Below are 23,511 nucleotides of genomic sequence, written 5' to 3'. Positions count from 1 at the left end.
CAGTTATTGTTTACTGGGGTATACCACACTTTTTTAAATAGAGATATTTGCGGCTGAACAGTGAGCGACACACTCAAACTGCTATTTTTTTAGATACCAAAGGCCCAAAACTGGATAATAAAACGATTTGACCCGTGGAACTGCGAAACCACACTGGGACGTCCGGCCTACCCAAGACTATTTTCAACAGATATATTTTTGTGTCACAACAGTCAGGAGACACTACTGTTTTTCTTTATGGAAAAAACTACCAAAAGCTGAATAACAGAGATGTTTTACCGTGGGATGGCAAAACCACAGTTATTGTTTACTGGGGTATACCACACTTTTTTAAATAGAGATATTTGCGGCTGAACAGTGAGCGACACACTCAAACTGCTTTTTTTTTAGATACCAAAGGCCCAAAACTGAATAGTACAGCGATTTGACCCGTGGAACTGCGAAACCACGCTGGGATGTTGGGCCTACACAAGACTATTTTCAACAGATATATTTTTATGTCACAACAGTCAGGAGACACTACTGTTTGTCTTTACGGAAAAAACTACCAAAAGCTAAATAATAGAGATTTTTTACCGTGGGATGGCAAAACCACAGTTATTGTTTACTGGGGTATACCACACTTTTTGAAATAGAGATATTTGCGGCTGAACAGTGAGCGACACACTCAAACTGCTTTTTTTTAAGATACCAAAGGCCCAAAACTGGATAGTTTAGGGATTTGACCCGTGGAACTGCGAAACCACACTGGGATGTCGGGCCTACACAAGACTATTTTCAACAGATATATTTTTGTGTCACAACAGTCAGGAGACACTACTGTTTTTCTTTACGGAAAAAACTACCAAAAGCTGAATAATAGAGATTTTTTACCGTGGGATGGCAAAACCACAGTTATTGTTTACTGGGGTATACCACACTTTTTTAAATAGAGATCTCTGCGGCTGAACAGTGAGCTTCACACTCAAACTGCTTTTTTTTTAGATACCAAAGGCCCAAAACTAGATAGTACAGCGATTTTACCCTTAGAACTGCGAAACCACACTGGCATGTCGGGCCTACACAAGACTATTTTCAACAGATATATTTTTGTGTCACAACAGTCAGGAGACACTACTGATTTTCTTTACGGAAAAAACTACCAAAAGCTGAATAATAGAGATTTTTTACCGTGGGATGGCAAAACCACAGTTATTGTTTACTGGGGTATACCACACTTTTTTAAATAGAGATATTTGCGGCTGAACAGTGAGCGACACACTCAAACTGCTATTTTTTTAGATACCAAAGGCCCAAAACTGGATAATAAAATGATTTGACCCGTGGAACTGCGAAACCACACTGGGACGTCGGGCCTACACAAGACTATTTTCAACAGATATATTTTTGTGTCACAACAGTCAGGAGACACTACTGTTTTTCTTTACGGAAAAAACTACCAAAAGCTGAATAACAGAGATGTTTTACCGTGGGATGGCAAAACCACAGTTATTGTTTACTGGGGTATACCACACTTTTTTAAATAGAGATATTTGCGGCTGAACAGTGAGCGACACACTCAAACTGCTTTTTTTTTAGATACCAAAGGCCCAAAACTGAATAGTACAGCGATTTGACCCGTGGAACTGCGAAACCACGCTGGGATGTTGGGCCTACACAAGACTATTTTCAACAGATATATTTTTGTGTCACAACAGTCAGGAGACACTACTGTTTTCTTTACGGAAAAAACTACCAAAAGCTGAATAATAGAGATATTATACTGTGGGATGGCAAAACCACAGCCATTGTTTACTGGGGTATACCACACGTTTTTAAATAGAGATATTTGCGGCTAAACAGTGAGCGACACACTCAAACTGCTTTTTTTTTAGATACCAAAGGCCCAAAACTGGATAGTACAGCGATTTTACCCGTGGAACTGCGAAACCACACTGGGATGTCGGGCCTACACAAGACTATTTTCAACAGATATATTTTTGTGTCACAACAGTCAGGAGACACTACTGTTTTTCTTTACGGAAAAAACTACCAAAAGCTGAATAATAGAGATTTTTTACCGTGGGATGGCAAAACCACAGTTATTGTTTACTGGGGTATACCACACTTTTTTAAATAGAGATATTTGCAGCTGAACAGTGAGCGACACACTCAAACTGCTTTTTTTTTAGATACCAAAGGCCCAAAACTGGATAGTACAGCGATTTGACCCGTGGAACTGCGAAACCACACTGGGATGTCGGGCCTACACAAGACTATTTTCAACAGATATATTTTTGTGTCACAACAGTCAGGAGACACTACTGTTTTTCTTTACGGAGAAAACTACCAAAAGCTGAATAATAGAGATTTTTTACCGTGAGATGGCAAAACCACAGTTATTGTTTACTGGGGTATACCACACTTTTTTAAATAGAGATATTTGTGGCTGAACATTGAGCGACACACTCAAACTGCTTTTTTTTAAGATACCAAAGACCCAAAACTGGATAGTACAGCGATTTTACCCGTAGAACTGCGAAACCACACTGGGATGTCGGGCCTACACAAGACTATTTTCAACAGATATATTTTTGTGTCACAACAGTCAGGAGACACTACTGTTTTTCTTTACGGAAAAAACGACCAAAAGCTGAATAATAGAGATTTTTTACCGTGGGATGGCAAAACCACAGTTATTGTTTACTGGGGTATACCACACTTTTTTAAATAGAGATATCTGCGGCTGAACAGTGAGCGACACACTTTTTTTTCAGATACCAAAGGCCCAAAACTGAATAGTACAGCGATTTGACCCGTGGAACTGCGAAACCACGCTGGGATGTTGGGCCTACACAAGACTATTTTCAACAGATATATTTTTGTGTCACAACAGTCAGGAGACACTACTGTTTTCTTTACGGAAAAAAATACCAAAAGCTGAATAATAGAGATATTATACTGTGGGATGGCAAAACCACAGTTATTGTTTACTGGGGTATACCACACGTTTTTAAATAGAGATATTTGCGGCTAAACAGTGAGCGACACACTCAAACTGATTTTTTTTTAGATACCAAAGGCCCCAGACTGGATAGTACAGCGATTTTACCCGTGGAACTGCGAAACCACACTGGGATGTCGGGCCTACACAAGACTATTTTCAACAGATATATTTTTGTGTCACAACAGTCAGGAGACACTACTGTTTTTCTTTACGGAAAAAACTACCAAAAGCTGAATAATAGAGATTTTTTACCGTGGGATGGCAAAACCACAGTTATTGTTTACTGGGGTATACCACACTTTTTTAAATAGAGATATTTGCAGCTGAACAGTGAGCGACACACTCAAACTGCTTTTTTTTTAGATACCAAAGGCCCAAAACTGGATAGTACAGCGATTTGACCCGTGGAACTGCGAAACCACACTGGGATGTCGGGCCTACACAAGACTATTTTCAACAGATATATTTTTGTGTCACAACAGTCAGGAGACACTACTGTTTTTCTTTACGGAGAAAACTACCAAAAGCTGAATAATAGAGATTTTTTACCGTGAGATGGCAAAACCACAGTTATTGTTTACTGGGGTATACCACACTTTTTTAAATAGAGATATTTGTGGCTGAACATTGAGCGACACACTCAAACTGCTTTTTTTTAAGATACCAAAGACCCAAAACTGGATAGTACAGCGATTTTACCCGTAGAACTGCGAAACCACACTGGGATGTCGGGCCTACACAAGACTATTTTCAACAGATATATTTTTGTGTCACAACAGTCAGGAGACACTACTGTTTTTCTTTACGGAAAAAACGACCAAAAGCTGAATAATAGAGATTTTTTACCGTGGGATGGCAAAACCACAGTTATTGTTTACTGGGGTATACCACACTTTTTTAAATAGAGATATCTGCGGCTGAACAGTGAGCGACACACTTTTTTTTCAGATACCAAAGGCCCAAAACTGAATAGTACAGCGATTTGACCCGTGGAACTGCGAAACCACGCTGGGATGTTGGGCCTACACAAGACTATTTTCAACAGATATATTTTTGTGTCACAACAGTCAGGAGACACTACTGTTTTCTTTACGGAAAAAAATACCAAAAGCTGAATAATAGAGATATTATACTGTGGGATGGCAAAACCACAGTTATTGTTTACTGGGGTATACCACACGTTTTTAAATAGAGATATTTGCGGCTAAACAGTGAGCGACACACTCAAACTGCTTTTTTTTTAGATACCAAAGGCCCCAGACTGGATAGTACAGCGATTTTACCCGTGGAACTGCGAAACCACACTGGGACGTCGGGCCTACACAAGACTATTTTCAACAGATATATTTTTGTGTCACAACAGTCAGGAGACACTACTGTTTTTCTTTACGGAAAAAACTACCAAAAGCTGAATAATAGAGATTTTTTACCGTGGGATGGCAAAACCACAGTTATTGTTTACTGGGGTATACCACACTTTTTTAAATAGAGATATTTGCGGCTGAACAGTGAGCGACACACTCAAACTGCTTTTTTTTTAGATACCAAAGGCCCAAAACTGGATAGTACAGCGATTTTACCCGTAGAACTGCGAAACCACACTGGGATGTCGGGCCTAAACAAGACTATTTTCAACAGATATATTTTTGTGTCACAACAGTCAGGAGACACTACTGTTTTTCTTTACGGAAAAACTACCAAAAGCTGAATAATAGAGATTTTTTTCCGTGGGATGGCAAAACCACAGTTATTGTTTACTGGGGTATACCACACTTTTTTAAATAAAGATATTTGCGGCTGAACAGTTAGCGACACACTCAAACTGCTTTTTTTTTAGATACCAAAGGCCCAAAACTGGATAGTACAGCGATTTAACCCATGGAACTGTGAAACCACACTGGGATGTCGGGCCTACACAAGACTATTTTCAACAGATATATTTTTGTGTCACAACAGTCAGGAGACACTACTGTTTTTCTTTACGGAAAAAACTACCAAAAGCTGAATAATAGAGATTTTTTACCGTGGGATGGCAAAACCACAGTTATTGTTTACTGGGGTATACCACACTTTTTTAAATAGAGATATTTGCGGCTGAACAGTGAGCGACACACTCAAACTGCTTTTTTTTAAGATACCAAAGTCCCAAAACTGGATAGTACAGGGATTTGACCCGTGGAACTGCGAAACCACACTGGGATGTCAGGCCTACACAAGACTATTTTCAACAGATATATTTTTGTGTCACAACAGTCAGGAGACACTACTGTTTTTCTTTACGGAAAAAACTACCAAAAGCTGAATAATAGAGATTTTTTACCGTGGGATGGCAAAACCACAGTTATTGTTTACTGGGGTATACCACACTTTTTTAAATAGAGATATCTGCGGCTGAACAGTGAGCGACACACTCAAACTGCTTTTTTTTCAGATACCAAAGGCCCAAAACTGGATAGTACAGCGATTTGACCCGTGGAACTGCGAAACCACACTGGGATGTCGGGCGTACACAAGACTATTTTCAACAGATATATTTTTATGTCACAACAGTCAGGAGACACTACTGTTTGTCTTTACGGAAAAAACTACCAAAAGCTGAATAATAGAGATTTTTTACCGTGAGATGGCAAAACCACAGTTATTGTTTACTGGGGTATACCACACTTTTTTAAATAGAGATATTTGCGGCTGAACAGTGAGCGACACACTCAAACTGCTTTTTTTTAAGATACCAAAGGCCCAAAACTGGATAGTTTAGGGATTTGACCCGTGGAACTGCGAAACCACACTGGGATGTCGGGCCTACACAAGACTATTTTCAACAGATATATTTTTGTGTCACAACAGTCAGGAGACACTACTGTTTTTCTTTACGGAAAAAACTACCAAAAGCTGAATAATAGAGATTTTTTACCGTGGGATGGCAAAACCACAGTTATTGTTTACTGGGGTATACCACACTTTTTTAAATAGAGATCTCTGCGGCTGAACAGTGAGCTTCACACTCAAACTGCTTTTTTTTTAGATACCAAAGGCCCAAAACTAGATAGTACAGCGATTTTACCCTTAGAACTGCGAAACCACACTGGCATGTCGGGCCTACACAAGACTATTTTCAACAGATATATTTTTGTGTCACAACAGTCAGGAGACACTACTGATTTTCTTTACGGAAAAAACTACCAAAAGCTGAATAATAGAGATTTTTTACCGTGGGATGGCAAAACCACAGTTATTGTTTACTGGGGTATACCACACTTTTTTAAATAGAGATATTTGCGGCTGAACAGTGAGCGACACACTCAAACTGCTATTTTTTTAGATACCAAAGGCCCAAAACTGGATAATAAAACGATTTGACCCGTGGAACTGCGAAACCACACTGGGACGTCGGGCCTACACAAGACTATTTTCAACAGATATATTTTTGTGTCACAACAGTCAGGAGACACTACTGTTTTTCTTTACGGAAAAAACTACCAAAAGCTGAATAACAGAGATGTTTTACCGTGGGATGGCAAAACCACAGTTATTGTTTACTGGGGTATACCACACTTTTTTAAATAGAGATATTTGCGGCTGAACAGTGAGCGACACACTCAAACTGCTTTTTTTTTAGATACCAAAGGCCCAAAACTGAATAGTACAGCGATTTGACCCGTGGAACTGCGAAACCACGCTGGGATGTTGGGCCTACACAAGACTATTTTCAACAGATATATTTTTGTGTCACAACAGTCAGGAGACACTACTGTTTTCTTTACGGAAAAAACTACCAAAAGCTGAATAATAGAGATATTATACTGTGGGATGGCAAAACCACAGCCATTGTTTACTGGGGTATACCACACGTTTTTAAATAGAGATATTTGCGGCTAAACAGTGAGCGACACACTCAAACTTCTTTTTTTTTAGATACCAAAGGCCCAAAACTGGATAGTACAGCGATTTTACCCGTGGAACTGCGAAACCACACTGGGATGTCGGGCCTACACAAGACTATTTTCAACAGATATATTTTTGTGTCACAACAGTCAGGAGACACTACTGTTTTTCTTTACGGAAAAAACTACCAAAAGCTGAATAATAGACATTTTTTACCGTGGGATGGCAAAACCACAGTTATTGTTTACTGGGGTATACCACACTTTTTTAAATAGAGATATTTGCGGCTGAACAGTGAGCGACACACTCAAACTGCTATTTTTTTAGATACCAAAGGCCCAAAACTGGATAGTACAGCGATTTGACCCGTGGAACTGCGAAACCACACTGGGACGTCGGGCCTACACAAGACTATTTTCAACAGATATATTTTTGTGTCACAACAGTCAGGAGACACTACTGTTTTTCTTTACGGAAAAAACTACCAAAAGCTGAATAATAGAGATTTTTTACCGTGGGATGGCAAAACCACAGTTATTGTTTACTGGGGTATACCACACTTTTTTAAATAGAGATATTTGCGGCTGAACAGTGAGCGACACACTCAAACTGCTTTTTTTTTAGATACCAAAGGCCCAAAACTGGAGAGTACAGCGATTTTACCCATAGAACTGCGAAACCACACTGGGATGTCGGGCCTACACAAGATTATTTTCAACAGATATATTTTTGTGTCACAACAGTCAGGAGACACTACTGTTTTTCTTTACGGAAAAAACTACCAAAAGCTGAATAATGGAGATTTTTTACCGTGGGATGGCAAAACCACAGTTATTGTTTACTGGGGTATACCACACTTTTTTAAATAAAGATATTTGTGGCTGAACAGTGAGCGACACACTCAAACTGCTTTTTTTTTAGATACCAAAGGCCCAAAACTGGATAGTACAGCGATTTGACCCGTGGAACTGCGAAACCACACTGGGATGTCGAGCCTACACAAGACTATGTTCAACAGATATATTTTTGTGTCACAACAGTCAGGAGACACTACTGTTTTTCTTTACGGAAAAAACTACCAAAAGCTGAATAATAGAGATTTTTTACCGTGGGATGGCAAAACCACAGTTATTGTTTACTGGGGTATACCACACTTTTTTAAATAGAGATATTTGCGGCTGAACAGTGAGCGACACACTCAAACTGCTTTTTTTTTAGATACCAAAGGCCCAAAACTGGATAGTACAGCGATTTGACCCGTGGAACTGCGAAACCACACTGGGATGTCGGGCCTACACAAGACTATTTTCAACAGATATATTTTTGTGTCACAACAGTCAGGAGACACTACTGTTTTTCTTTACGGAAAATATACCAAAACCTGAATAATAGAGATTTTTTACAGTGGGATGGCAAAACCACAGTTATTGTTTACTGGGGTATACCACACTTTTTTAAATAGAGATATTTGCAGCTGAACAGTGAGCGACACACTCAAACTGCTTTTTTTTTAGATACCAAAGGCCCAAAACTGGATAGTACAGCGATTTGACCCGTGGAACTGCGAAACCACACTGGGATGTCAGGCCTACACAAGACTATTTTCAACAGATATATTTTTGTGTCACAACAGTCAGGAGACACTACTGTTTTTCTTTACGGAATAAACTACCAAAAGCTGAATAATAGAGATTTTTTACCGTTGGATGGCAAAACCACAGTTATTGTTTACAGGAGTATACCACACTTTTTTAAATAGAGATATTTGCGGCTGAACAGTGAGCGACACACTCAAACTGCTTTTTTTTTTAGATACCAAAGGCCCAAAACTGGATAGTACAGCGATTTTACCCGTAGAACTGCGAAACCACACTGGGATGTCGGGCCTATACAAGACTATTTTCAACAGATATATTTTTGTGTCACAACAGTCAGGAGACACTACTGTTTTTCTTTACGGAAAAAACTACCAAAAGCTGAATAATAGAGATTTTTTACCGTGGGATGGCAAAACCACAGTTATTGTTTACTGGGGTATACCACACTTTTTTAAATAAAGATATTTGCGGCTGAACAGTGAGCGACACACTCAAACTGCTTTTTTTTTTAGATACCAAAGGCCCAAAACTGGATAGTACAGCGATTTTACTCGTGGAACTGCGAAACCACACTGGGATGTCAGGCCTACACAAGACTATTTTCAACAGATATATTTTTGTGTCACAACAGTCAGGAGACACTACTGTTTTTCTTTACGGAAAAAACTACCAAAAGCTGAATAATAGAGATTTTTTACCGTGGGATGGCAAAACCACAGTTATTGTTTACTGGGGTATACTACACTTTTTTAAATAAAGATATTTGCGGCTGAACAGTGAGCGACACACTCAAACTGCTTTTTTTTTAGATACCAAAGGCCCAAAACTGGATAGTACAGCGATTTGACCCGTGGAACTGCGAAACCACACTGGGATGTCGAGCCTACACAAGACTATTTTCAACAGATATATTTTTGTGTCACAACAGTCAGGAGACACTACTGTTTTTCTTTACGGAAAAAACTACCAAAACCTGAATAATAGAGATTTTTTACAGTGGGATGGCAAAACCACAGTTATTGTTTACTGGGGTATACCACACTTTTTTAAATAGAGATATTTGCAGCTGAACAGTGAGCGACACACTCAAACTGCTTTTTTTTTAGATACCAAAGGCCCAAAACTGGATAGTACAGCGTTTTGACCCGTGGAACTGCGAAACCACACTGGGACGTCGGGCCTACACAAGACTATTTTCAACAGATATATTTTTGTGTCACAACAGTCAGGAGACACTACTGTTTTTCTTTACGGAAAAAACTACCAAAAGCTGAATAACAGAGATGTTTTACCGTGGGATGGCAAAACCACAGTTATTGTTTACTGGGGTATACCACACTTTTTTAAATAGAGATATTTGCGGCTGAACAGTGAGCGACACACTCAAACTGCTTTTTTTTTAGATACCAAAGGCCCAAAACTGAATAGTATAGCGATTTGACCCGTGGAACTGCGAAACCACGCTGGGATGTTGGGCCTACACAAGACTATTTTCAACAGATATATTTTTGTGTCACAACAGTCAGGAGACACTACTCTTTTCTTTACGGAAAAAACTACCAAAAGCTGAATAATAGAGATATTATACTGTGGGATGGCAAAACCACAGCCATTGTTTACTGGGGTATACCACACGTTTTTAAATAGAGATATTTGCGGCTAAACAGTGAGCGACACACTCAAACTGCTTTTTTTTTAGATACCAAAGGCCCAAAACTGGATAGTACAGCGATTTTACCCGTGGAACTGCGAAACCACACTGGGATGTCGGGCCTACACAAGACTATTTTCAACAGATATATTTTTGTGTCACAACAGTCAGGAGACACTACTGTTTTTCTTTACGGAAAAAACTACCAAAAGCTGAATAATAGAGATTTTTTACCGTGGGATGGCAAAACCACAGTTATTGTTTACTGGGGTATACCACACTTTTTTAAATAGAGATATTTGCGGCTGAACAGTGAGCGACACACTCAAACTGCTATTTTTTTAGATACCAAAGGCCCAAAACTGGATAGTACAGCGATTTGACCCGTGGAACTGCGAAACCACACTGGGACGTCGGGCCTACACAAGACTATTTTCAACAGATATATTTTTGTGTCACAACAGTCAGGAGACACTACTGTTTTTCTTTACGGAAAAAAATACCAAAAGCTGAATAATAGAGATTTCTTACCGTGGGATGGCAAAACCACAGTTATTGTTTACTGGGGTATACCACACTTTTTTAAATAGAGATATTTGCGGCTGAACAGTGAGCGACACACTCAAACTGCTTTTTTTTTAGATACCAAAGGCCCAAAACTGGAGAGTACAGCGATTTTACCCATAGAACTGCGAAACCACACTGGGATGTCGGGCCTACACAAGATTATTTTCAACAGATATATTTTTGTGTCACAACAGTCAGGAGACACTACTGTTTTTCTTTACGGAAAAAACTACCAAAAGCTGAATAATAGAGATTTTTTACCGTGGGATGGCAAAACCACAGTTATTGTTTACTGGGGTATACCACACTTTTTTAAATAAAGATATTTGTGGCTGAACAGTGAGCGACACACTCAAACTGCTTTTTTTTTAGATACCAAAGGCCCAAAACTGGATAGTACAGCGATTTGACCCGTGGAACTGCGAAACCACACTGGGATGTCGAGCCTACACAAGACTATGTTCAACAGATATATTTTTGTGTCACAACAGTCAGGAGACACTACTGTTTTTCTTTACGGAAAAAACTACCAAAAGCTGAATAATAGAGATTTTTTACCGTGGGATGGCAAAACCACAGTTATTGTTTACTGGGGTATACCACACTTTTTTAAATAGAGATATTTGCGGCTGAACAGTGAGCGACACACTCAAACTGCTTTTTTTTTAGATACCAAAGGCCCAAAACTGGATAGTACAGCGATTTTACCCGTGGAACTGCGAAACCACACTGGGATGTCGGGCCTACACAAGACTATTTTCAACAGATATATTTTTGTGTCACAACAGTCAGGAGACACTACTGTTTTTCTTTACGGAAAATATACCAAAACCTGAATAATAGAGATTTTTTACAGTGGGATGGCAAAACCACAGTTATTGTTTACTGGGGTATACCACACTTTTTTAAATAGAGATATTTGCAGCTGAACAGTGAGCGACACACTCAAACTGCTTTTTTTTTAGATACCAAAGGCCCAAAACTGGATAGTACAGCGATTTGACCCGTGGAACTGCGAAACCACACTGGGATGTCAGGCCTACACAAGACTATTTTCAACAGATATATTTTTGTGTCACAACAGTCAGGAGACACTACTGTTTTTCTTTACGGAATAAACTACCAAAAGCTGAATAATAGAGATTTTTTACCGTGGGATGGCAAAACCACAGTTATTGTTTACAGGGGTATACCACACTTTTTTAAATAGAGATATTTGCGGCTGAACAGTGAGCGACACACTCAAACTGCTTTTTTTTTTAGATACCAAAGGCCCAAAACTGGATAGTACAGCGATTTTACCCGTAGAACTGCGAAACCACACTGGGATGTCGGGCCTATACAAGACTATTTTCAACAGATATATTTTTGTGTCACAACAGTCAGGAGACACTACTGTTTTTCTTTACGGAAAAAACTACCAAAAGCTGAATAATAGAGATTTTTTACCGTGGGATGGCAAAACCACAGTTATTGTTTACTGGGGTATACCACACATTTTAAATAAAGATATTTGCGGCTGAACAGTGAGCGACACACTCAAACTGCTTTTTTTTTTAGATACCAAAGGCCCAAAACTGGATAGTACAGCGATTTTACTCGTGGAACTGCGAAACCACACTGGGATGTCAGGCCTACACAAGACTATTTTCAACAGATATATTTTTGTGTCACAACAGTCAGGAGACACTACTGTTTTTCTTTACGGAAAAAACTACCAAAAGCTGAATAATAGAGATTTTTTACCGTGGGATGGCAAAACCACAGTTATTGTTTACTGGGGTATACTACACTTTTTTAAATAAAGATATTTGCGGCTGAACAGTGAGCGACACACTCAAACTGCTTTTTTTTTAGATACCAAAGGCCCAAAACTGGATAGTACAGCGATTTGACCCGTGGAACTGCGAAACCACACTGGGATGTCGAGCCTACACAAGACTATTTTCAACAGATATATTTTTGTGTCACAACAGTCAGGAGACACTACTGTTTTTCTTTACGGAAAAAACTACCAAAACCTGAATAATAGAGATTTTTTACAGTGGGATGGCAAAACCACAGTTATTGTTTACTGGGGTATACCACACTTTTTTAAATAGAGATATTTGCAGCTGAACAGTGAGCGACACACTCAAACTGCTTTTTTTTTAGATACCAAAGGCCCAAAACTGGATAGTACAGTGATTTGACTCATGGAACTGCGAAACCACACTGGGATGTCGGGCCTACACAAGACTATTTTCAACAGATATATTTTTGTGTCACAACAGTCAGGAGACACTACTGTTTTTATTTACGGAAAAAACTACCAAAAGCTGAATAATAGAGATTTTTTACCGTGGGATGGCAAAACCACAGTTATTGTTTACTGGGGTATACCACACTTTTTTAAATAGAGATATTTGCGGCTGAACAGTGAGCGACACACTCAAACTGCTTTTTTTTAAGATACCAAAGGCCCAAAACTGGATAGTACAGGGATTTGACCCGTGGAACTGCGAAACCACACTGGGATGTCAGGCCTACACAAGACTATTTTCAACAGATATATTTTTGTGTCACAACAGTCAGGAGACACTACTGTTTTTCTTTACGGAAAAAACTACCAAAAGCTGAATAATAGAGATTTTTTACCGTGGGATGGCAAAACCACAGTTATTGTTTACTGGGGTATACCACACTTTTATAAATAGAGATATCTGCGGCTGAACAGTGAGCGACACACTCAAACTGCTTTTTTTTTAGATACCAAAGGCCCAAAACTGGATAGTACAGCGATTTGACCCGTGGAACTGCGAAACCACACAGGGATGTCGGGCCTACACAAGATTATTTTCAACAGATATATTTTTATGTCACAACAGTCAGGAGACACTACTGTTTGTCTTTACGGAAAAAACTACCAAAAGCTGAATAATAGAGATTTTTTACCGTGGGATGGCAAAACCACAGTTATTGTTTACTGGGGTATACCACACTTTTTTAAATAGAGATATTTGGGGCTGAACAGTGAGCGACACACTCAAACTGCTTTTTTTTTAGATACCAAAGACCCAAAACTGGATAGTACAGCGATTTGAGCCGTGGAACTGCGAAACCACACTGGGATGTCGGGCCTACACAAGATTATTTTCAACAGATATATTTTTGTGTCACAACAGTCAGGAGACACTACTGTTTGTCTTTACGGAAAAAACTACCAAAAGCTGAATAATAGAGATTTTTTACCCTGGGATGGCAAAACCACAGTTATTGTTTACTGGGGTATACCACACTTTTTTAAATAGAGATATTTGCGGCTGAACAGTGAGCGACACACTCAAACTGCTTTTTTTTAAGATACCAAAGGCCCAAAACTGGATAGTTTAGGGATTTGACCCGTGGAACTGCGAAACCACACTGGGATGTCGGGCCTACACAAGACTATTTTCAACAGATATATTTTTGTGTCACAACAGTCAGGAGACACTACTGTTTTTCTTTACGGAAAAAACTACCAAAAGCTGAATAATAGAGATTTTTTACCGTGGGATGGCAAAACCACAGTTATTGTTTACTGGGGTATACCACACTTTTTTAAATAGAGATATTTGCGGCTGAACAGTGAGCGACACACTCAAACTGCTTTTTTTTTAGATACCAAAGGCCCAAACTGGATAGTACAGCGATTTGACCTGTGGAACTGCGAAACCACACTGGAATGTCGGGCCTACACAAGACTATTTTCAGCAGATATATTTTTGTGTCACAACAGTCAGGAGACACTACTGTTTTTCTTTACGGAAAAAACTACCAAAAGCTGAATAATAGAGATTTTTTACCGTGGGATGGCAAAACCACAGTTATTGTTTACTGGGGTATACCACACTTTTTTAAATAGAGATATTTGCGGCTGAACAGTGAGCGATACTCTGAAGCTGCTTTTTTTTTAGATACCAAAGGCACAAAACTGGATAGTACAGCGATTTGACCCGTGGAACTGCGAAACCACACTGGGATGTCGGGCCTACACAAGACTATTTTCAGCAGATATATTTTTGTGTCACAACAGTCAGGAGACACTACTGTTTTTCTTTACGGAAAAAACTACCAAAAGCTGAATAATAGAGATTTTTTACTGTGGGATGGCAAAACCACAGTTATTGTTTACTGGGGTATACCACACTTTTTTAAATAGAGATATTTGCGGCTGAACAGTGAGCGACACTCTGAAGCTGCTTTTTTTTTTAGATACCAAAGGCCCAAAACTGGATAGTACAGCGATTTGACCCGTGGAACTGCGAAACCACACTGGGATGTCGGGCCTACACAAGACTATTTTCAACAGATATATTTTTGTGTCACAACAGTCAGGAGACACTACTGTTTTTCTTTACGGAACAAACTACCAAAAGCTGAATAATAGAGATTTTTTACCGTGAGATGGCAAAACCACAGTTATTGTTTACTGGGGTATACGACACTTTTTTAAATAGAGATATTTGCGGCTGAACAGTGAGCGACACACTCAAACTGCTTTTTTTTTAGATACCAAAGGCCCAAAACTGGATAGTACAGCGATTTGACCCGTGGAACTGCGAAACCACACTGGGATGTCGGGCCTACACAAGACTATTTTCAACAGATATATTTTTGTGCCACAACAGTCAGGAGACACTACTGTTTTTCTTTACGGAAAAAACTACCAAAAGCTGAATAATAGAGATTTTTTACCGTGGGATGGCAAAACCACAGTTATTGTTTACTGGGGTATACCACACTATTTAAATAGAGATATTTGCGGCTGAACAGTGAGCGACACACTCAAACTGCTTTTTTTTGAGATACCAAAGGCCCAAAACTGGATAGTACAGCGATTTGACCCGTGGAACTGCGAAACCACACTGGAATGTCGGGCCTACACAAGACTATTTTCAGCAGATATATTTTTGTGTCACAACAGTCAGGAGACACTACTGTTTTTCTTTACGGAAAAAAACTACCAAAAGCTGAATAATAGAGATTTTTTACCGTGGGATGGCAAAACCACAGTTATTGTTTACTGGGGTATACCACACTTTTTTAAATAGAGATATTTGCGGCTGAACAGTGAGCGACACTCTGAAGCTGCTTTTTTTTTAGATACCAAAGGCACAAAACTGGATAGTACAGCGATTTGACCCGTGGAACTGCGAAACCACACTGGGATGTCGGGCCTACACAAGACTATTTTCAGCAGATATATTTTTGTGTCACAACAGTCAGGAGACACTACTCTTTTTCTTTACGGAAAAAACTACCAGAAGCTGAATAATAAAGATTTTTAACCGTGGGATGGCAAAACCACAGTTATTGTTTACTGGGGTATACCACACTTTTTTAAATAGAGATATTTGCGGCTGAACAGTGAGCGACACTCTGAAGCTGCTTTTTTTTTTAGAAACCAAAGGCCCAAAACTGGATAGTACAGCGATTTGACCCGTGGAACTGCAAAACCACACTGGGATGTCGGGCCTACACAAGACTATTTTCAACAGATATATTTTTGTGTCACAACAGTCAGGAGACACTACTGTTTTTCTTTACGGAAAAAACTACCAAAAGCTGAATAATAGAGATTTTTTACCGTGAGATGGCACAACCACAGTTATTGTTTACTGGGGTATACCACACTTTTTTAAATAGAGATATTTGCGGCTGAACAGTGAGCGACACTCTGAAGCTGCTTTTTTTTTAGATACCAAAGGCACAAAACTGGATAGTACAGCGATTTGACCCGTGGAACTGCGAAACCACACTGGGATGTCGGGCCTACACAAGACTATTTTCAGCAGATATATTTTTGTGTCACAACAGTCAGGAGACACTACTGTTTTTCTTTACGGAAAAAACTACCAGAAGCTGAATAATAGAGATTTTTTACCGTGGGATGGCAAAACCACAGTTATTGTTTACTGGGGTATACCACACTTTTTTAAATAGAGATATTTGCGGCTGAAAAGTGAGCGACACATTCAAACTGCTTTTTTTTAAGATACCAAAGGCCCAAAACTGGATAGTACAGCGATTTGACCCATGGAACTGCGAAACCACACTGGGATGTCGGGCCTACACAAGACTATTTTCAACAGATATATTTTTGTGTCACAACAGTCAGGAGACACTACTGTTTTTCTTTACGGAAAAAACTACCAAAAGCTGAATAATAGAGATTTTTTACCGTGGGATGGCAAAACCACAGTTATTGTTTAATGGGGTATACGACACTTTTTTAAATAGAGATATTTGCGGCTGAACAGTGAGCGACACACTCAAACTGCTTTTTTTTTAGATACCAAAGGCCCAAAACTGGATAGTACAGCGATTTGACCCATGGAACTGCGAAACCACACTGGGATGTCAGGCCTACACAAGACTATTTTCAACAGATATATTTTTGTGCACAACAGTCAGGAGACACTACTGTTTTTCTTTACGGAAAAAACTACCAAAAGCTGAATAATAGAGATTTTTTACCGTGGGATGGCAAAACCACAGTTATTGTTTACTGGGGTATACCACACTTTTTTAAATAGAGATATTTGCGGCTGAACAGTGAGCGACACACTCAAACTGCTTTTTTTTGAGATACCAAAGGCCCAAAACTGGATAGTACAGCGATTTGACCCGTGGAACTGCGAAACCACACTGGAATGTCGGGCCTACACAAGACTATTTTCAGCAGATATATTTTTGTGTCACAACAGTCAGGAGACACTACTGTTTTTCTTTACGGAAAAAACTACCAAAAGCTGAATAATAGAGATTTTTTACCGTGGGATGGCAAAACCACAGTTATTGTTTACTGGGGTATACCACACTTTTTTAAATAGAGATATTTGCGGCTGAACAGTGAGCGACATACTGAAACTGCTTTTTTTTTAGATACCAAAGGCCCAAAACTGGATAGTACAGCGATTTGACCCGTGGAACTGCGAAACCACACTGGGATGTCGGGCCTACACAAGACTATTTTCAGCAGATATATTTTTGTGTCACAACAGTCAGGAGACACTACTTTTTTCTTTACGGAAAAAACTACCAGAAGCTGAATAATAGAGATTTTTAACCGTGGGATGGCAAAACCACAGTTATTGTTTACTGGGGTATACCACACTTTTTTAAATAGAGATATTTGCGGCTGAACAGTGAGCGACACTCTGAAGCTGCTTTTTTTTTTAGAAACCAAAGGCCCAAAACTGGATAGTACAGCGATTTGACCCGTGGAACTGCAAAACCACACTGGGATGTCGGGCCTACACAAGACTATTTTCAACAGATATATTTTTGTGTCACAACAGTCAGGAGACACTACTGTTTTTCTTTACGGAAAAAACTACCAAAAGCTGAATAATAGAGATTTTTTACCGTGAGATGGCACAACCACAGTTATTGTTTACTGGGGTATACCACACTTTTTTAAATAGAGATATTTGCGGCTGAACAGTGAGCGACACTCTGAAGCTGCTTTTTTTTTAGATACCAAAGGCACAAAACTGGATAGTACAGCGATTTGACCCGTGGAACTGCGAAACCACACTGGGATGTCGGGCCTACACAAGACTATTTTCAGCAGATATATTTTTGTGTCACAACAGTCAGGAGACACTACTGTTTTTCTTTACGGAAAAAACTACCAGAAGCTGAATAATAGAGATTTTTTACCGTGGGATGGCAAAACCACAGTTATTGTTTACTGGGGTATACCACACTTTTTTAAATAGAGATATTTGCGGCTGAACAGTGAGCGACACATTCAAACTGCTTTTTTTTAAGATACCAAAGGCCCAAAACTGGATAGTACAGCGATTTGACCCATGGAACTGCGAAACCACACTGGGATGTCGGGCCTACACAAGACTATTTTCAACAGATATATTTTTGTGTCACAACAGTCAGGAGACACTACTGTTTTTCTTTACGGAAAAAACTACCAAAAGCTGAATAATAGAGATTTTTTACCGTGGGATGGCAAAACCACAGTTATTGTTTAATGGGGTATACGACACTTTTTTAAATAGAGATATTTGCGGCTGAACAGTGAGCGACACACTCAAACTGCTTTTTTTTTAGATACCAAAGGCCCAAAACTGGATAGTACAGCGATTTGACCCATGGAACTGCGAAACCACACTGGGATGTCGGGCCTACACAAGACTATTTTCAACAGATATATTTTTGTGCCACAACAGTCAGGAGACACTACTGTTTTTCTTTACGGAAAAAACTACCAAAAGCTGAATAATAGAGATTTTTTACCGTGGGATGGCAAAACCACAGTTATTGTTTACTGGGGTATACCACACTTTTTTAAATAGAGATATTTGCGGCTGAACAGTGAGCGACACACTCAAACTGCTTTTTTTTGAGATACCAAAGGCCCAAAACTGGATAGTACAGCGATTTGACCCGTGGAACTGCGAAACCACACTGGAATGTCGGGCCTACACAAGACTATTTTCAGCAGATATATTTTTGTGTCACAACAGTCAGGAGACACTACTGTTTTTCTTTACGGAAAAAACTACCAAAAGCTGAATAATAGAGATTTTTTACCGTGGGATGGCAAAACCACAGTTATTGTTTACTGGGGTATACCACACTTTTTTAAATAGAGATATTTGCGGCTGAACAGTGAGCGACATACTCAAACTGCTTTTTTTTTAGATACCAAAGGCCCAAAACTGGATAGTACAGCGATTTGACCCATGGAACAGCGAAACCAAACTGGGATGTCCGGCCTACACAAGACTATTTTCAACTGATATATTTTTGTGTCACAACAGTCAGGAGACACTCCTGTTTTTCCTTACGGAAAAAACTACCAAAAGCTGAATAATAGAGATTTTTTACCGTGGGATGGCAAAACCACAGTTATTGTTTACTGGGGTATACCACACTTTTTTAAACAGAGATATTTGCGGCTGAACAGTGAGCGACACACTCAAACTGCTTTTTTTTTAGATACCAAAGGCCCAAAACTGGATAGTACAGCGATTTGACCCGTGGAACTGCGAAACCACACTGGGATGTCGGGCCTACATAAGACTATTTTCAACAGATATATTTTTGTGCCACAACAGTCAGGAGACACTACTGTTTTTCTTTACGGAAAAAACTACCAAAAGCTGAATAATAGAGATTTTTTACCGTGGGATGGCAAAACCACAGTTATTGTTTACTGGGGTATACCACACTTTTTTAAATAGAGATATTTGCGGCTGAACAGTGAGCGACACACTCAAACTGCTTTTTTTTGAGATACCAAAGGCCCAAAACTGGATAGTACAGCGATTTGACCCGTGGAACTGCGAAACCACACTGGAATGTCGGGCCTACACAAGACTATTTTCAGCAGATATACTTTTGTGTCACAACAGTCAGGAGACACTACTGTTTTTCTTTACGGAAAAAAACTACCAAAAGCTGAATAATAGAGATTTTTTACCGTGGGATGGCAAAACCACAGTTATTGTTTACTGGGGTATACGACACTTTTTTAAATAGAGATATTTGCGGCTGAACAGTGAGCGACACTCTGAAGCTGCTTTTTTTTTAGATACCAAAGGCACAAAACTGGATAGTACAGCGATTTGACCCGTGGAACTGCGAAACCACACTGGGATGTCGGGCCTACACAAGACTATTTTCAGCAGATATATTTTTGTGTCACAACAGTCAGGAGACACTACTGTTTTTCTTTACGGAAAAAACTACCAGAATCTGAATAATAGAGATTTTTTACCGTGGGATGGCAAAACCACAGTTATTGTTTACTGGGGTATACCACACTTTTTTAAATAGAGATATTTGCGGCTGAACAGTGAGCGACACTCTGAAGCTGCTTTTTTTTTTAGATACCAAAGGCCCAAAACTGGATAGTACAGAGATTTGACCCGTGGAACTGCGAAACCACACTGGGATGTCGGGCCTACACAAGACTATTTTCAACAGATATATTTTTGTGTCACAACAGTCAGGAGACACTACTGTTTTTCTTTACGGAAAAAACTACCAAAAGCTGAATAATAGAGATTTTTTACCGTGAGATGGCACAACCACAGTTATTGTTTACTGGGGTATACCACACGTTTTTAAATAGAGATATTTGCGGCTGAACAGTGAGCGACACTCTGAAGCTGCTTTTTTTTTAGATACCAAAGGCACAAAACTGGATAGTACAGCGATTTGACCCGTGGAACTGCGAAACCACACTGGGATGTCGGGCCTACACAAGACTATTTTCAGCAGATATATTTTTGTGTCACAACAGTCAGGAGACACTACTGTTTTTCTTTACGGAAAAAACTACCAGAAGCTGAATAATAGAGATTTTTTACCGTGGGATGGCAAAACCACAGTTATTGTTTACTGGGGTATACCACACTTTTTTAAATAGAGATATTTGCGGCTGAACAGTGAGCGACACACTCAAACTGCTTTTTTTTGAGATACCAAAGGCCCAAAACTGGATAGTACAGCGATTTGACCCGTGGAACTGCGAAACCACACTGGAATGTCGGGCCTACACAAGACTATTTTCAGCAGATATATTTTTGTGTCACAACAGTCAGGAGACACTACTGTTTTTCTTTACGGAAAAAACTACCAAAAGCTGAATAATAGAGATTTTTTACCGTGGGATGGCAAAACCACAGTTATTGTTTACTGGGGTATACCACACTTTTTTAAATAGAGATATTTGCGGCTGAACAGTGAGCGACATACTCAAACTGCTTTTTTTTTAGATACCAAAGGCCCAAAACTGGATAGTACAGCGATTTGACCCATGGAACAGCGAAACCACACTGGGATGTCCGGCCTACACAAGACTATTTTCAACTGATATATTTTTGTGTCACAACAGTCAGGAGACACTCCTGTTTTTCTTTACGGAAAAAACTACCAAAAGCTGAATAATAGAGATTTTTTACCGTGGGATGGCAAAACCACAGTTATTGTTTACTGGGGTATACCACACTTTTTTAAATAGAGATATTTGCGGCTGAACAGTGAGCGACACTCTGAAGCTGCTTTTTTTTTTAGATACCAAAGGCCCAAAACTGGATAGTACAGAGATTTGACCCGTGGAACTGCGAAACCACACTGGGATGTCGGGCCTACACAAGACTATTTTCAACAGATATATTTTTGTGTCACAACAGTCAGGAGACACTACTGTTTTTCTTTACGGAAAAAACTACCAAAAGCTGAATAATAGAGATTTTTTACCGTGGGATGGCAAAACCACAGTTATTGTTTACTGGGGTATACCACACTTTTTTAAATAGAGATATTTGCGGCTGAACAGTGAGCGACACACTCAAACTGCTTTTTTTTTAGATACCAAAGGCCCAAAACTGGATAGTACAGCGATTTGACCCGTGGAACTGCGAAACCACACTGGGATGTCGGGCCTACATAAGACTATTTTCAACAGATATATTTTTGTGCCACAACAGTCAGGAGACACTACTGTTTTTCTTTACGGAAAAAACTACCAAAAGCTGAATAATAGAGATTTTTTACCGTGGGATGGCAAAACCACAGTTATTGTTTACTGGGGTATACCACACTTTTTTAAATAGAGATATTTGCGGCTGAACAGTGAGCGACACACTCAAACTGCTTTTTTTTGAGATACCAAAGGCCCAAAACTGGATAGTACAGCGATTTGACCCGTGGAACTGCGAAACCACACTGGAATGTCGGGCCTACACAAGACTATTTTCAGCAGATATATTTTTGTGTCACAACAGTCAGGAGACACTACTGTTTTTCTTTACGGAAAAAAACTACCAAAAGCTGAATAATAGAGATTTTTTACCGTGGGATGGCAAAACCACAGTTATTGTTTACTGGGGTATACGACACTTTTTTAAATAGAGATATTTGCGGCTGAACAGTGAGCGACACTCTGAAGCTGCTTTTTTTTTAGATACCAAAGGCACAAAACTGGATAGTACAGCGATTTGACCCGTGGAACTGCGAAACCACACTGGGATGTCGGGCCTACACAAGACTATTTTCAGCAGATATATTTTTGTGTCACAACAGTCAGGAGACACTACTGTTTTTCTTTACGGAAAAAACTACCAGAAGCTGAATAATAGAGATTTTTTACCGTGGGATGGCAAAACCACAGTTATTGTTTACTGGGGTATACCACACTTTTTTAAATAGAGATATTTGCGGCTGAACAGTGAGCGACACTCTGAAGCTGCTTTTTTTTTTAGATACCAAAGGCCCAAAACTGGATAGTACAGAGATTTGACCCGTGGAACTGCGAAACCACACTGGGATGTCGGGCCTACACAAGACTATTTTCAACAGATATATTTTTGTGTCACAACAGTCAGGAGACACTACTGTTTTTCTTTACGGAAAAAACTACCAAAAGCTGAATAATAGAGATTTTTTACCGTGAGATGGCACAACCACAGTTATTGTTTACTGGGGTATACCACACTTTTTTAAATAGAGATATTTGCGGCTGAACAGTGAGCGACACTCTGAAGCTGCTTTTTTTTTAGATACCAAAGGCACAAAACTGGATAGTACAGCGATTTGACCCGTGGAACTGCGAAACCACACTGGGATGTCGGGCCTACACAAGACTATTTTCAGCAGATATATTTTTGTGTCACAACAGTCAGGAGACACTACTGTTTTTCTTTACGGAAAAAACTACCAGAAGCTGAATAATAGAGATTTTTTACCGTGGGATGGCAAAACCACAGTTATTGTTTACTGGGGTATACCACACTTTTTTAAATAGAGATATTTGCGGCTGAACAGTGAGC

This window comes from Phyllobates terribilis, unplaced genomic scaffold, assembly GCF_046119375.1.
Source record: "Phyllobates terribilis strain yellow unplaced genomic scaffold, ASM4611937v1 Scaffold_2__4_contigs__length_985480577, whole genome shotgun sequence".
In the NCBI taxonomy this organism is placed as follows: Eukaryota; Metazoa; Chordata; class Amphibia; order Anura; family Dendrobatidae; genus Phyllobates; species Phyllobates terribilis.
The sequence above is the reverse complement of the archived record's forward strand: the minus strand, read 5'-3'. Positions refer to the sequence as shown.